Source organism: Dermacentor andersoni, chromosome 9, assembly GCF_023375885.2.
Source record: "Dermacentor andersoni chromosome 9, qqDerAnde1_hic_scaffold, whole genome shotgun sequence".
NCBI classification, from domain to species: Eukaryota; Metazoa; Arthropoda; class Arachnida; order Ixodida; family Ixodidae; genus Dermacentor; species Dermacentor andersoni.
Window position 1 is genome coordinate 125,188,559 of NC_092822.1, and position 16,980 is coordinate 125,205,538.

The 16,980-nt window shown below is 47.1% G+C and overlaps 1 long non-coding RNA gene across 1 annotated transcript; it reads left to right on the forward strand.

Moving 5' to 3' along the window:
* The first annotated feature begins 5,663 nt into the window (after positions 1-5,663).
* LOC129384435 (uncharacterized) lies at positions 5,664-9,133 on the forward strand. Its single transcript, XR_008612154.2, has 3 exons — positions 5,664-6,199; positions 6,837-7,490; positions 8,922-9,133. It is a non-coding gene; the product is annotated as an uncharacterized lncRNA (long non-coding RNA).
* Positions 9,134-16,980: the final 7,847 nt, after the last annotated feature.

A 16,980-nucleotide genomic window follows, 5' to 3' on the forward strand; every position in this document is an offset into this window, starting at 1 on the left:
TACTTTTCTTGCGGAGAATTAGGTAGCTGTTAAATCTCTGTAGATATATTACAAGATTTTTCAGCCTCCCTGTAGCCATATAGAGGGGCTGATTGTACTCTGCGGATTTCTCGATAACCTGAATAATGACATGGATGCTTCCTGAAGCCAGCCTGTTCCTTTGGTCGACTAAAGTCCGGTGTTGCGCTTATTCTATTGGAAATAATTCTGGTAAATATTTTATATAATACTGGGAGTAAGCTAATGGGCTTATAATTTTTCAATTCTTTAACGTCTCCCTTCTTGTGGATTAGTATAATGTTTGCATTCTTCCAGTTGTCTGGGACCCTTGCCGTCGATAGACACATCGTATAAAAATTCGCCAGTTTTCCAAGCAGTATGGCTCCTCCGTCTTTGATTAAATCGACTGTTATTCCATCTTCTCCTGCCGCTCTTCCTCGTTTCATGTTTTGCTAGGCCTTCTGACGTCATCGCTAGTTATAGAAGTAGTTTCTGTATCCTGTCCATTACTGTTTCTAATGGAGGGACCCTGACTTCTCTGGGTATTGTACAGGTCCGTATAGAATTCTTCCGCTGCTATTACTATACATTCGAAATTGCTGATGATATTACCCTGCTTTCAGTGCATACATCTTGGTTTGTCCTATGCCAAGTTCCCTTCTCTCTTATTTCATACTGCGTCCATTTTTAGGGCTTCCTCAGTCTTTCTCACGTTATAATTTGGAAAATCTCTTATTTTCTCCTTGTTGATCAGTTTGGACAGTTCCGCGAATTCTATCTTATTTCTTGAGATGGACACCTTCATTCTTTGTCGTTTCTTAGGTCATTTGTTACTTGGGAGAGCTTGCATGCCTAACCGGTTGCCTTGGTGCCTTACCTCTCACTTCAATCAATTGCTGCCTCTGAAGCCAGCCTCGTTACGGTTTCACTCATTACCTCTATGTCATCATCTTTCTGTCCTAAGGCTGCATATTTGTTTGCAAGTACGAGCTTGAATTGGTCTGCTTTGACCCTTACTGCGTCTAGGTTAGTCAATTTCTTCTTTAACAATTTTACTCTTTCTCTCTTCAAATTGAGGTGAATGCTAGCCCTCACTAACCTATGAACTTCCTGAAGGAAGTGTTCATTATTCGCAGTTTATTCGTTTCTGCGAATTCTGCCAGCTTCTCTAGCGTTCCTAGAATCGACACCGTAGTTGCCAATTGCTTGTTCATCAGCCTGCTTTTTCCACAGTTTTGCATTGAAGTCGCCCATTACTACAGTACTGAGTTTGTACTTTACTCATCTCTAATTCAACATTTTCATAAAACTGATCTACTTGATCATCATCGTGAGTGGACACTTGTTGGACACATGTTGCAGCGTAGGCTTGTATCACCTTTAATCTATACCTCTTATTAAGTTTGATTACGGCTACTGCTACCCTCTAATTAATGCTGTAGAATTCGTCAATGTTGCCCGATATGTCCTTATGGATTAGGAATCCTACCCAGTATTGCTTCTTATCTGGCAGACCTTTATAGCAGAGGACATGGCCGTTAGTCACCACTACATCTATAAGTCTCACCAGTTCTAACCTAAGCCAATGGTATCGCAAACAATGCCTGATAGTTCCTCAAAGAGTCCTGCTAAGTTAGCCTCACTCGAAACAGTTAGGGTGTGAAAGGTTGCAAGGGTCAGTTTCCATTGGTGGCCTGTCCGGGTCCGGATATACTTAGCACCCTTTGTTGCGTACAGGTCTGATCGCCTCCTTGGTCACGTGCTCCGCAGCTGCTTGGGACTGAGGGCCATTTTTTCATCGAATGAGTCATTTGGGAGGGAGTGGCCGAATACTCACCAGAGAAGCCAATTCCTGTTATAGCGAGGGAGTGATAGGTAGCACAATATTGCCGCGACACCATCTGTGCCCAACAACGTTGACGATGAAGACGATGACCTCGTGTGTGCAAGCGAGGGTGCTAGAGAAGAAGAAGCCTAAACTGAATGCTTATTCTAATTGTTTAGATTAAATACTGCTCTCAGCCTTTGTCTCAAGTGAGCCGTGACACTGGTGGAGGTGCTGGGTATCGCATCATCGCCTAATGATAGGGACGACTCCTGCGAGTAGCCCTGCATCCAGCCCTTCAAGACATCATCCACGCGTCGAGACACCTGTGCACCGCGCAAGCCGCCGCCTGCAAGGTCTGTGCCCGAATTTCGGTCTGTTGCAACGAACTTCGTCAGCGACCTCACCGGCTCAGGAAATGGCGCTTGCAAGTCCAACACAGGTGACTGTCCAAAACAATCTAGTCCCCACAAGCTTCCACGGTGACGCCAACGAAGACGCCGAAGACTGGCTGGACCAGAACGAACGCGTAGCCAAGGTCCATCAGTGGCGTCAGGACCAGAAGCTTTCCAATGTGTACTTCGCTCTTGAAGGCAGCGCAAGGACGTGGTTCCAAAACCGCGAGGCACATTTGAGAACGTGGGACGAATTTTGCCGTCGGCTACTTGACACCTTCGGAAGCACTGATCGCCGACATAATGCACAACGCCTTCTCGAGTTGCGCATTCAGAAGCCCAATGAAAGTGTCTCCATGTTTGCCGAGGACATGTCTCGTTTGTTTCCCCGCGCGGATCCCAACATGCCGGATGCGAAGAAGATGAGCCATATCATGCGTGGCGTCAAAGAACAGCTATTCGCTGGTCTCGTGCGTAACCCACCTACAACAGTGGAAGAGTTCATTAAGGAAGCCACAGCAATCGAGCGGGCGCTCCAGCAGCGTTGTCGGCAATACGAATGCCTGACTAACGATGCGCCTGCAGGAGCCGCAGTACTCACAGTGACAGTCGTGACCTTGCTGCGTCAACTGATAAGAGACATTGTGCGCGAGGAGATAGCGAAGCAAACTGTGACACCGAAGGAGTTTACTGCTGCATCGGTCGCTGAAGTTGTTCGCCAAGAAATTCGGCAAGCATTAATTGGCATCTCCTGAGCCACTCCCTGAACCGTGTCCCGAGCCGCGCTTCGGGCTGCGCTTCGAGCCACGCGCATATAGCTAAGCAGACGCTGTCCGTCGCCCGCTTCCTACCGTGCCGGTACAGCAGTACCACCAGCGGCCACCTATTGCTGCCTGGATACAGAGGGAGCACTTCAGGCGACCCCAGCTTCGCAGGACCGACGTATGGCGCACTGCTGATCGCCGACCATTGTGTTTTGAATGTGGTGAACCAGGGCACATTTATCGTTTTTGCCCTCATCGCCAGGGTGGCATCCAGGAAATGTTGCCTGCCACTCCGCGACAGTTTCCAGAGAGACATCGACGCTTCGACGACAGTGTCAGTCGGGAACAAGGCAGCCCAGCTAACCTCCGGTTGCGCTCGCCGTCTCCGTTGCGTTATTCTTCGCCGAACCGTCGCAGTTTCGCCGACGTGGTGAGAGGCCGCTCTCCAAGCCCACGGCGGGCAAACTGAAATCGGCGACCTCCGGGGGGAAGGTTGCAAGTCGTCGAACCACCGAAAGTCCCCCAACATTACAGAGAAACGAGCAGAGCAACCCGGAGAAACGGAACGCCGACGAATTTGTGAGTGCCGACGATTGATGGGCACGACGTGACAGCTTTAGTTGATACTGGCGCAGACTTTTCGATAATGAGTGAGCAGTTGGCAGACCGGCTTAAGAAAGTCAAAACGCAATGGACGGGCCCTTATATTCGAAATGCCGGGGGCCAGATAATGACACCTACAGGAAAATGTACTGCACGACTCCAGATAGGAAATACAGCTTTTGTCGCCACTTTTATGATTTTAAAAGAGTGCTGCAGGTCACTCATCCTTGGAATGGACTTCTTGCGGGAGTATGGTGCCTTGGTTAACATACGGGAGGGCGAGATAACCTTGTCAACTAGTACAGAGATGAGCCACGACGAAGAGCGCCAACGTAGATCGTTACGTGTCGCCGACGACGACGTCTGCATACCACCACTATCATGCAGTCTTGTCTCCGTCAGTTGCGGAGAACAGTTTAACAAGGACGGTGTAGCCGAACAACTAACTGCACTTCTGTTCCATCAAGGTGTTGCCATCGCTCGCGGTATCGTCAGCCTAATCGGTGGTCGCACAGAGGTACTTCTGACAGATTTCACCAATGTACGCCGGAATCAGTAAAGGCACCGCTGTGGCATACTTTGATGAAATTGACCACGTTCAACACTGCTTTGCTGTAAAAGAGGAATCGACCACCGATACGATGCCACATGCACCCGTCGTCGACGTTGACCCAGGTTTAGCGCCGCAACAGAAACAAAGTCTCAGGGAACTGCTCGACGATTTTAAGGACTGGTTCTCTACAACGTCCCGAGTGCGTCAAACACCACTGACGAAACACCGCATCATTACGGAGGAAAGAGCAATACCCATCCGACAGCATCCGTATCGCGTGGCTGAGAAAGAGCGTGAAGCAATACAGCAGCAAGTCAAGAAAATGCTAGATGATATTATCCAGCCGTCAAAAATCCCTTGGGCATCGCCCGTGGTACTCGTTAAGAAGAAGGATGGTAGCCTGCGGTTTTGTATCGATTATCGCAAGCTCAATCGGGTTACAAAAAAGGATGTGTATCCCTTACCACGCATCGACAATTCCCTCGACAGGTTACGGCATGCACGGTACTTCTCATCGATGGACTTAAAAAGTAGATACTGGCAAATAGAGGTCGATAAGCGGGATCGCGAAAAGACTGCTTTTATAACGCCTGATGGGCTCTATGAATTCAAAGTTCTCCTTTTAGTTTGTGTTCCGCTTCAACCACATTCCAAAGACTAATGGATACTGTTCTCTCAGACCTTAAGTGGAATACTTGCTTAGTCTACCTAGACGATGTCATTGTTTATTCTGCCACATTTGATGAACATCTCAGACGGCTACGGTCAGTTCTTCAAGCCATACGGTCCGCTGGGCTTACCTTAAAACCTGAAAAGTGCCACTTTGGCTATGAAGAACTACAGTTGTTGGGCCACGTAGTAAGTCTCACAGGTGTCAAACCTGATCCTGAGAAAATCGCAGTCGTCGCAAAGTTTTCAAGGCCTACAGACAAAAAGGCAGTCAGACGCTTCCTGGGCCTATGCGCATATTACCGGCGATTTATTGCGGGTTTTGCACGCATCGCCTCACCGCTCACCTGCTTAACCAGAGAAGATGTCACGTTTGTGTGAGGCGAGGAGCAGGAGGCGGCATTTAACGAGTTGCAGCACCGTCTACAAACTCCGCCTGTTCTTGCCCACTTTGACATGGATGCGCCGACAATGACCCACACCGATGCCAGTAACGTAGCCCACGAAACACAGAACCTCTTAAAAACTTCTTGAAACGGCTACAAACGGCTATAGACGTCTTGGTCTATGATAAGACTGAAAATAGAATTTCTTCTAAACATAACCTCAGCACTTGGAATATGCTAGTACATATTCTATCTGCGGCAAAACCCACTACTGGTGTCACTAGAGTCTATTTTGGTAAACACATTCAGAATGTCTAACTCAAGAACTTTTCTAGATCTTTTTGTCTAAAAGTGCATAAAATGCCAAACTACGTGTTAAAGTGCGGTTACCGTCGGCCGTCGGCGTTAGCGAATAAAAAACGCCACAGACACATCGAACTCGCTGGAAGCAACATAAGTTAATTGGCTTTAATGTTAAATAATTTCACACCAGAACTTCAACAATCAAGGGCGTGTTATTGTTTTCCATACGGGGCGAGCACACGACGCCTGGAAACCATTCTATGCTCGCGCAGCAGGTATACTGACAGCAGCAGGAGCGAAACGCCGGCGTTGCACAGCGGTGTCGCAGAGCCACCGCGCTGCGATCACTTCGGCGGCATAATCCAAATTGGTCGGATATCTCATTCTGTGCTGAAAACACTGGGAGGCAGGAAGTTTGAAAAAACGGCCACTGCCGCCCGCAATGTCTCGTACGTGGGTTCGTTATGCCAGTTGTGCGTCATTCTAAGCCGTTCTGTACATTTATACTGGATATTAACTGGAGTCATTTAGCTGTGCTGATGCTGTTTGCCGTGTGTTTTACATCAGTGCTTCGTGACATCGGCTGTATTGCCTGTTTTCGCCGACGGCTTACTACCACAATGGCGGGATCTGCGTTCGCCGCCTTCGTGTCTCGGTGTGTCTTTGTACGTACGTCGCACGTTCGGATAACACTTTTTCCGGTAAGTGAAATACATTGCACTTCGTTTTTCGTCAAAATGTGAATATTTTTAGATGTTACCCGCGACAATTCTTGATAGATGGGCTCTTCTGCCCTGCGAGTTTTCGTCATCACTTTTATACGAGGGTTCTGCTTGTGTTCAGCCGTTCAGCACTACCGCGCTCCACGACTTCCTCAACACCAGTCAGAACTTTGCCCTGCTTGTTAGTCTTTGTGGTTAACGTAGCACGAACCTACCGAAGGAGTGCATTCGAAGACGACGCGCTGGCTGTAATGCTGAACCAGACTGAACTCGCCCTATTTTTTGTCCTTTTGTTCTTGCGTGTGCGCGCGTATGTGTCAGTGACTATGCAGTTTGTAGCGTTCCCACTTTATAGCAAAACAAAAATATAACTGCAGTGTTTACTTCATCTATACAATTCCAAATTAAATCGTCTGCTGATGTACAAATTCCACTTGTGTTTTCTTCTAAATAAGCAGCAAAACCTTTAACCTAGTAGGTGCTTCATCTGGGAGTGAAAACACGACAACTTGGCATTTATTATTGAATGACTGTGACTGGGTCACCTTAGTTGTAATTGCAAATCTGCCTTTCAACTGACTTGATGCTATCTTACTTTGTTTCTTTCACTCTATAGACGGCTGGACATCCTTATTGTACCTTGGCGCTAGCTGGATGACGGGACCTCATCATGATCAGTGTAAGCCAATGTACTGTACCCTCTCTGGTCCTCCCAGTGCTTTTTATATGGGTTAAGGCCAGGGAGTGCTTCGTGGTAAAATAGCTAGTTGGTGTCTCACAAACGGGCATTTTTTTGCACTGGTCCATTATAAGCTGCCGCTATTATAACCAATTTCTCAGTGCCAGTGTACATACACAGTTCTACTAATAATTAGTTTCCCTAAGCCTTACAAAATGTACCTGTAGGTAGTCATTGCTATGTAAGAACTTAAAAATTAACTCTGCTGTGTCATACAAGTATACCATAAATGAGTAAAAATTTGCTACAACAGTGTACATTACACCTTGCTTCCCTAATGCACAAATGTATTCAAGCCAGTATTTGATTAGTTTGGTATTCTAAATGTTTTCTGTGTGATTTAGTTTCTTTACAGGAATTTACCGTACAGCATCAGCAAGCAGTCTAATTTAAGATTTATGTGTGCTGTAAAAGGTGCGCTTTGCCGCTAGAATTGATAAAACATGGGCCGAGGCTTCCATACAAGGACAAACTTCAATTTCGCTCTACCACCATCAGCACTTGGCTGGCGCTTGCAAAATGAATCATCAGGTAGCTTGTGCCAGACTGTTTTTTAACCTTATTGTGAGGAGATCACAAAGTGATGTGTGGAGGCGCCTGCGTCAGAGATGTAGATTGCGCTGCAACATATGTGCGTGTAGAACAGGCATGATGCTCAGGGTTCCAGTAGTTTGCAGAGGTGCTTTTAAAATTTCGTCATAGCTGCAATTTTACCTGCGCTGTTTTTTATCACCTATTTGAATAATATCATTGGAGGTGTTATCAGAATTTAGCAATCTATTTGCCCTAGCCCATTAGCCTGCCACATTTGCCTTTTCACTAGGTGGGAAATTATTCAACATGGACCATTACTTGAATACACCTTTTTGTGTGCAGTGGCTTCTCAATTGCGAGTCAACATAGATTCGCAGAATTACCTGAGGCTATAGATGCACTGATGAATTTGCTACCTATATGAATCACTTTGCACTTTCTTGCGCAAACAGCATGTTAACACTTCCAAGACAGTGGGCAATGTTATCGTTTGATCACATCGTGAGATACTTTCAATTTTGTGTGACGCATCATCCAAGGTGTTGCATCATTTGTGTGAGGTATTGCCCTAAACCAATTAGGGTCACATGAAAATATATCAACAAAAGTGATTGATCCAGCTAGGAGTGTTGCTTTGGAACACTACTTTATCACCAGTCCTCCTTTGCATGCTACCTGCTTACTCTGTACTGTGTCATGTTTAAGTTTGAAAAGAAGGCAACAGCTAGGCAGTGCAAAATGTCAAACTTGCTTTTAGTTTAACAATTTAAAATGCTATTTAACTTTTTAATTAAGTTAGTACATCATTTACCTGCAGAGTGAATTACTGTTTTAAGCTGATTATATTTTGCAGGAAGCTTCTCAGACTTGTTTGACAGGTTGGTAAGTCGATTTTTAGCCACAAAACACTATATGATAATTTAAAGGTTGACTCTGCTATGCAACTTAATGACTATATGGCAGGAACAAGGTCTCCAAGTTGTGGCGCTGGCTAGCACTCCCAGGGTTCTACTAGAACACATAAATACCCAAGAAAGTGGACGGGAGAACGATGCCGCTGTAGCTCAATTGGTAGAGCATAGCACGCGAAATGCGAAGGTTGTGGGTTCGGTTACCACCTGCTGCAAGGTGTTCTTTCATCCACTTTAATTTCCATTAATTTATCGTTTATTTCGTTTATTAAGCACAAGTAATTTCCCCTATGTTGTCCTTGGTGTCAGTGTTTGTTGGCTTCTTATGATAGGAAATGTACTAGTCATTTTAACATCATCGCATACATACCTTAAGATACCCATAATTTAAGAGAAAGGAGTGCCTAAATTTATTTTTAATGTGAGCAAACTTCTTACTTAGCACATATTACTAATTGAAGTGCCAATTTCAATATTCCCATTTCCTCCCTCGCCTTCTTTTTCCTCTTCTGTGCAGGTATTGCTTGCCTATGTCTACAAGAACCGTCACGCGTGGCCTGTAACAGCAAGCTTTTGTGGGCAGCAAGTGCTCTCCTACGAAGGCTGGCCTACTCTGGCAGCGGCGGCAATCATCTTCAAGATTTATCCATAATCACCTTTGCTGCTATTTGTCACTCTTGTTGATTACACTTTCTGCGTCTTTTCTAATTTATTAGGTAATAAAGTATGAGTATGGGACATGGTGTGAAGTTGATGTCTTGCTGCATTTTCGCTTGCAATCATCTTTTATGCATGAAAAGCTCATCGTACAGTTTATGAAAAAAAATAACAGAATATTATGATTTATCTTTCAGTTCTGGTAACATGCAACGTACAAGGAATTCACTAATGGATGATATGCCGAAGAACTGGCCATTATTTCTGCGTGATGCTGTGCAAGCATGTGGCGTTACTTACAAGAGGCACCCACAAAGTAAGTTACAATTTACTTTTAAATGAAGCATGGACATCAGAAAAAATATATTTATATTGCTAGTTAGAGTGGTTCGCAGAGTGTTTTTCCAGATGTGTACTATCCTTTATTTCTTAACTCATTGCAGCACAGTGTTCTGTTTCGTATACTGGTGTAATGCTATTGTGCCCCCTGTAGCTGAAACCAGGATGTAATTCTTGCCTGAACTGCAGCATCACTGACAATTTTTCTTTGCTAGAAGCTATTTCAATTTGGTGGAGACCCAGCAGGGCGAAGTTTTGTCAATAATGACATGTTTCACGCAGAGATGTTCTTGTTTAGGTCAATGGGTGAACATTGGAATGATATCATACAATACAGATCTTGTTTTATTTGCAAAATAATTCTGACAGGCGGCATTCAATTGATTGGTCTAATTAAAAAGCACTAATTGACCAATGAGGTTGTGCTACACTATTCCCATGGTTCACATCTGGAAAAACTACATGTGCATCACTCTATCCGACAATATAAACTTTTTTTTTCTGATGTCCATGCCTCGTTTAAAATAAATTGTAACTGTGGGCAAACGTCGTGTTACTGTAACAGCTGCTGCAAAAATTTGAGGGAATGTCTAATAAAAGTCTTCAGTTGTTCTCGTCAAGCTGTCCATTAGCCAACTTTTAGCGTAACGTTAGCAGGGCTTACTGAAGTACTTCTAGACGTCCATGGCTACAAAATGTCTTGATCAAGACAGCTACTAGGCTTTTGAATTAGCCGTTCAAGACATCTTTTAGACATCAAATAGCTGCTTGCGTGTTTCGTGGGAGGTCTTGGCGCTGTCCTTGTTCAGCGGCAAGACGGCGCTGAGCGAGTCATCGCTTACGCGAGTAGAACATTGTCACGTGCCGAGTCGAACTACTCCACCACAGAGAAGGAATGCTTGGCTGTAGTATGGGCAGTTACCAAGTTCCGCCCGTACATATACGGCCGCCCATTTCAAGTTATAAGTGACCACCATTCTCTCTGTTGGTTGACCAACATGAAAGATCCATCTGCACGTTTGGCATGCTGGAGCCTACGGCTTCAAGAGTACGACATGACAGTGGTCTATAAATCGGGAAGGCAGCACTTAGACGCTGACTGCCTTTCCAGATCGCCGATCGAGTCGTCAGGCGGAGATGAAGATGAATCCGCAGGCTTTTTAGGAGTTGTTGATGCGGCCACCATCTCTCAACAACAGCAAGAGGACCAGGAGCGCGCGTCATTAATTGATTTCTTAGAAGGCCGCACCACAAACAAGCCCAGATTGTTTCTTCTCAAGGCACCTGTCATCATTCTGCCTACGCAGAATGGCTACGGCTCACAGCATAGGTGAAGCACTACGTTCGAACGTGCCTTGACTGTCAGCGACGAAAAGTGCCACCTACGAAACCTACCGGACTATTACATCCCGTTCCAGTGCCGGAAACGCCGTTTGCACAAATTGGCATGGACCTTTTGGGCCCATTCCCAATATCTGCTGCCGGAAATAAGTGGATCATAGTCGCGACAGATTACCTCATGCGATATGCTGAAACCAAGGCACTTCCTAACAGCACAGCAGCCGAGGCCACACAGTTCTTCATCGAAAACGTCGTCCTGAGGCACGGTGCTCCAGCGGTCATTGTAACCGACAGGGGAACCACGTTCACGGCTGAACTTTTGCGAACTGTACTCACCCTCAGTGGCACGGCACACAGAAGGACGACAGCCTATCACCCGCAAAGCAATGGACTTATACGGAGCGCCTCAACAACACTCTCGCAGACATGCTGTGCGTGTATGTCGATGTGGAACACAAGAACTGGGACCAAATATTACCCTACGTAACGTTTGCTTATAATACGGCTCGGCAAAAAACTACAAGAATGACACCATTCAGTCTCCTACACCGTCGAGAAGTGACTACAATGCTGGATGCTATTCTTCCTCAAACTTCCAGCGATTCCGAGACTGACGCCGCAGATTTTACAGAGCGCGCCGAAGAAGCAAGATAGCTCGCGCGCGTTCGCATAGCTATACAACAAGACCGTGATGTCCGACGTTACAATCAACACCATCGATGCGTCGTCTACCAGCCCGGCCAAAGAGTCTGGGTTTGGGCTCCAGTACGCCGCCGAGGCCTCGCGGAGAAACTTCTGCGCCGATACTTCGGACCGTACAAGGTTCTACGACGCCTTAGCGACGTCAACTATGAAGTCGTTACTGACAGCCCATCCTGCTCGAGGCGCTGTCAGGACCTGTCTGAGACTGTGCACGTGGTGCGCATGAAACCTTATTTTTCTGAATGGCATGGACACTCTCTGGTTTGCTGGACGCCGGATGCTACCCGCCGGGCATCGGGACGATGCTCCTTCTGGAGGGGCGCAAATGCCGCGACGCCATCTGTGCCCAACAAAGTTGACGATGAAGACGACCTCGTGTGTGCAAGCGAGGGTGTTAGACAAGAAGAAGTCTAAACTGAACGCTTGTTCTAATTGTCTAGATTAAATACTGCTCTCCGCCTTTGTCTCAAGTGAGCCGTGACAATATAGCGTCAGTTCTCAATGGTCCTAACATCGATCGGGGTTCCGGAATCTCACGTACGCATGCAGCCATGAACGCGGATAGGTACACGATATATTTTCGGCGAATTTGAACAGCACTTAAACCGTGTGTGAAAAAAAAGGAAGAAACAGAAAACGTTTCAGCGCTTACCGGGAAGCACCGAGTCGCGTATTCGCGGAGATACATCCGTCCGCTTAATGTCGCTTATTCCTGCCTCTGGCCCTTTCTTTCGCGGTCGTTTTCTGGCCATCGTTTGCTTAGATACCGAAACTTTCGCTCCCGGGCAAATACCCAGAGTGGCGAGATGGGCCGCCAGAACAATATGGTTTTGAGCCGCGCGTAATTAAAACAAGCGGCATTGGCAGCGGCTAGGTGTCCAAGCATTTCTACAGGTTTGGACACCGCTTATACCAGAGCTGATGAGAAGAAAGAAATGGATGAACGGGCCCCTTACCGGGAACGCTTCAGACCCACATGCTAGCAAGTTAGGAATGTTATATTCCTCCTTTAAGCTACAGCAAGGCCGTCTGCGATCAATCAGATATGGCTTAATTCTACCCTTCGCGCGTTTAAAAAATTGACGATCCTGCACAAAACGTATTCGAAAAGCTGGTCTTGAAATAAGGTTGGGAAAGACACAAATAATCGCTTTGCCCTGGCTCTCACAATACAACCCAGGTGCACACAGTCTTCAAAACGTCGTATTAATGGATTCAACGTTTCAAACAGGTTTTTGACCAAACTCGACGCATTAAAGACGTCGCAAGTAAGATAGCTTAAAAACGAGAGGTGAATACGTTTCGAAAACGTTTTCATATGTCTGGCCGTAACTGTTCAGTTAGCGAGCTGGGTTTTCGACGGCGCCGTTCTTGGCGGGAGGATTCTCCATTTATCACGCGGCACTCGTGTCAATTGCCGCTGTATTCGCCCTGTATGAGCCTGAGTTCGGATAGGAAAAAGAAGCCGTTTGTGGTGTTGACCTCCCGTCAGAAGAGACGAACGATTGCAAACGAAGTTGACACCGCAACAAGCCGCGAAGGAACGGTGCGCGAGTGCAGTAACATTGAAGCCGCTCTTTGTGACGCGGACAATGGCTCCACATCGACTTCGGAGGAGCGCTGCCACTGAGTAGACCATGCGGGCGTTAGTGCTGATTCTGACAGCGAATCCTCTAGTTCGATAGCTTTGGCTTTTTCATAAACTTTGTTATCATTAGATTCTTTCTGACGATTTCTTTCAGTGCCCTGCACTAATTTTTTTGTCATGACCACTAGTGCAAATGTGAAACGATCGATATGTCACTCTCATCGTTTTGCAAATATATTCATACCACGCACTATCGTAGAATGGAACAACTTGCCATCGCACATAGACACTGAAAGATACGCAGAAAAATTCGAAGAGCTTCTACACACTGAGTGCAGTGCCCGACCTAATTGATTTGTTTACTTTTTACGCGTTACTATTTTTTAGTTTCTTACACAATGAGGTGTATTTTACCGATGACATGTTAATCTTTCCCCTATTACATTTTGTAAGCATTCTCATGCGGTGCATTCATAAGGCTTATTCTATATTACGCATGAATAAAGGGATCGAGTTAAAGAGCGAACATCACTTTCGATGGCACCGAAGGAATGCATCGGTACATCCGTTACTGTCGGAACGGTGCTCTGCAGAAAGTGTTGCGGTGAATTCTACTGTGTGCACAATGTATACAAAAATAATGTGCAGAAACAAACGTCGATGAATGTCAGTACAAGCGAATAGCCCGAACGAGCGAGCTAACGAAAGAACGAGAGAGAGCGGGCGAAATATAGTTGGCGAGAAAGCAAAATAACGAACGAATGTGTTCCTCGCACATCAACACTACTTACGACCAACCACTGACCTCTTAACAAGCATAAAAACAGCCAGAGACAGTAAGCTATTCGCTTTAATATTCATGGGACTCAATGGTGTGGTCTCGGCACGCTTGAGCGCATAGCTTGGTGCGATCCCGCATGGTCAGACGCGCCGATCGTCTAACCACAATGATGCGGCACTGACAGCGTCCGAAATGAAAGGCCTGCGAAATGCACAACGGGAACGGTCAGCTCACTGCTCTGGTTTGAGACAGAGTGGCATACCGAGCAAGCCAGCCAGCGCGCGAAAGAACAACGGAAGAGAGGGTGGCGTCTGGTTCTGCGTGACATAATTCACAGTCGATGCACATAAACGCACAACGCGCACGACATGCCGACACGCATACCAAGCGCTCACACCGCGGCGCTTCAACCGCGTGTCAACACAATCCAACCTTACGCAAGGTGGCGATGCGATACCGTCGTCACTAAAACCCCTTAAACTTCGTAAAGTAGCGACACTCTCCTCCTCCGCCTTCACTCCTCCTTGTTTCTCTTCTCTTTCACGCTACCTCCTCGACCGTGGCGCCGCCTACACTGCTCGAGCGTAGCAACGGCGCCAACATGCGCTCCTCGCCACTCCGTAAACACTTCTCGAGCGAAAATGGCGCTGATGCACGGCGCGACGGCCCACGTGATGCTATTAGGCCAATAGCGACGCGGCGTCGGCCTCGACCAGAGCGCGCGAGGAGGAGGCGGCATTCTTCAAAGCGTGGCACTACTTTACAAAGTTTAAGGGGTTTTAGTCGTCACATCGGTCACATGACCAAGCGTGTGGCGAAGGCTGCCGTGGGAAAGCGGTCTGTGCATAGTTCCGCAATTGTACTCGTGTGAGCAGTCGTGTGTTTCTCACTGTTTTCGGTCGCGCTGTCCTTTGTCAAATAAGTATTGTGCTTTGTTATCTTCCTTGACACTGCATGTGGAGCGATTTGTTTGTGTGATTTTAATTTCGAGAGCAGCTGATTTTTTCATTCGAGAGCGCCGAGTGGAGGGCACTAATTCGCTCTTCAAGCTCATTGTCATGTCGCCGAGGCTATGTGAGGCGACTTTTCAGGGACGTTGTAATTAAGGCGTTAAGAACAGTATTCAGATGAAAATTAGAGACGAAATGTTGCTTTTGGGTGCCTGCCATCGGGACCGGCCGTCATACGTGAAACTAGCAGGTTTTGCAGGATGCAAAGAAAGGTGGGAATGCCAATTCTGCGCACATTGCCAATATCCTCTAGACGCCACTCACTGTGGTATTTCACTCTTCCGTTTAGCAAGAATGTTTCAGACAAGAGAACTGACAAACGGGCTCTTTGTTAATGTTCATCGCGAGTATGGTAGCGCAAGACATGCGGTGAAGTGCCAGCGTATTTCCGTGCCCTGGCCTACAGCGCACTCGTAGAATATCGTGTGAACCACACCGTGCTGTTATCACTTGCGATTCAGCTTCGATTGTATTTTGGTCCCTTTTATCCCACGTGACTGGTATTTCATGGTCTTAAGAGGAACTTTGTGTCCAATATGAGACGGCCGAATTCGATTTTCTTCGGCGCCTCGGAATGCTTGCAATATCTTTCGCTGCTTCTAAAGCTTTGTCCTCGTTATGGTTTCTGTAGTTCGTGATCGGATACCGCGTATACTATGTATAACTCACTAGTGGGTACTGCGCTCGTGAGTCGTGCATCCCCTTGGCCTAAAATATCCCGTTACTCTAGGCAGTCACTATTTTTTTTTTCTGTTTGTGACTGGTGCCGGTCTCCGCGCTGCGTGGCTTCGAACTCGGCAGACGTCGAGTTCGTGCGTGTGTCATGTGTACGCACGGAGTTTCGGAAGCGCTCGCGCGGTTTTTTCGATTTGTGCGCTGTTCGTGCACTTCGTGCAACAGGGCATCCGCTGTTCTTGGTCCTTGTGCAACAAATTTTCCAAGAGTACGTCAAACGGAGGGACCTGTTAGGCATTTAGGGATGTCGGTTCATTAAGTAAGCTGATGGGTGAAAATACATAGTACTTGCTGCTTAGAGTTCGTGTAATATTGCCATGTAATGCCGCAGAACGCTCTTCACATGTCAGTTAAGAGCACTTTCGTTAGTGCGCTGGTTTCTGGCTAGGAGAGCTTGCTCTGCCTTCTCTCGCCGATCGGTGCTGGCATACGTGGCAAGCAACTGTCTCAGAAATTCTTCCCATGAAGATAGCGCCGCTTCATGATTTACGTCTTCATAATTCATGTGTTCGCTGACTCTTCTAACGCGAAGCACACGTTGCGAAGCTTGCTTGCCTTGTCCCTGCCGTTGAAATCTGCGACTCGCTCGAAGTGTTCTCACCAGTCTTCCACATCTACGAACGTATCGCCATGGAAGTACTCGGACGTGTGTGGTGGGTACACGATGAGCTGAGGCGATGCCAACATGGTTGCACCGTCGCTGGTAGCTGTTGCCTGCACTGCTGCAGCAACACGCAGTCCGAACTCGGGCGGGTCTCCTCGGAGGCAGCGGCTTGTGCGCTGGTGTACTGGAGTCAGTTCTCTGGATTCCAATCGCTGAGGGTCGGTGCTCCGCTCTCTTACGAACTGGGGACTCAAAATCATACCCCGCACCTCCACCAGAAATCTAGCACTCTTCAATGAAGCACACTAAACAAACTGGTTTATTGTGGGCGAACTTGTGCATGGGAACTCAAGCCTAAGGCACCTTCACGCAATTTGCAAGCAGAATTAACAGGAGCCTATCAACAGTGAACCGCGTCTCCACACCATACACACTTTCACGCGCCCCAAAGACCAGGAGCGACGCCGTGAGTTCTCATTGAACGGGGGGACTCGGGCGCTGCCGTGTGCGCTTGCACGAGGGACACGCGCTGTCTCGCCATCAGCGAGCCGTTGCTGGCGCTCTTCTAATGGCGATGCGATGAGTAATGCCTAGGGGCTTTAGCGATGAAGCGCTCAGAAGGGTAACGCACGAGAGTGCTTGTAACTGGCGTGTGGAGAGGTGTCTGTGGCAATATGGGTTATTTGCACAGCGATTTTAGCCTTGTGTTGATGAATGGATTTGTGCATGATTAATTGCATACTTGACATAAAAATTGTTACAGCGCAATCACATGCAACCACAAGTAAGAAGGACGGGACACAAGGCTTGTGTCCCGTC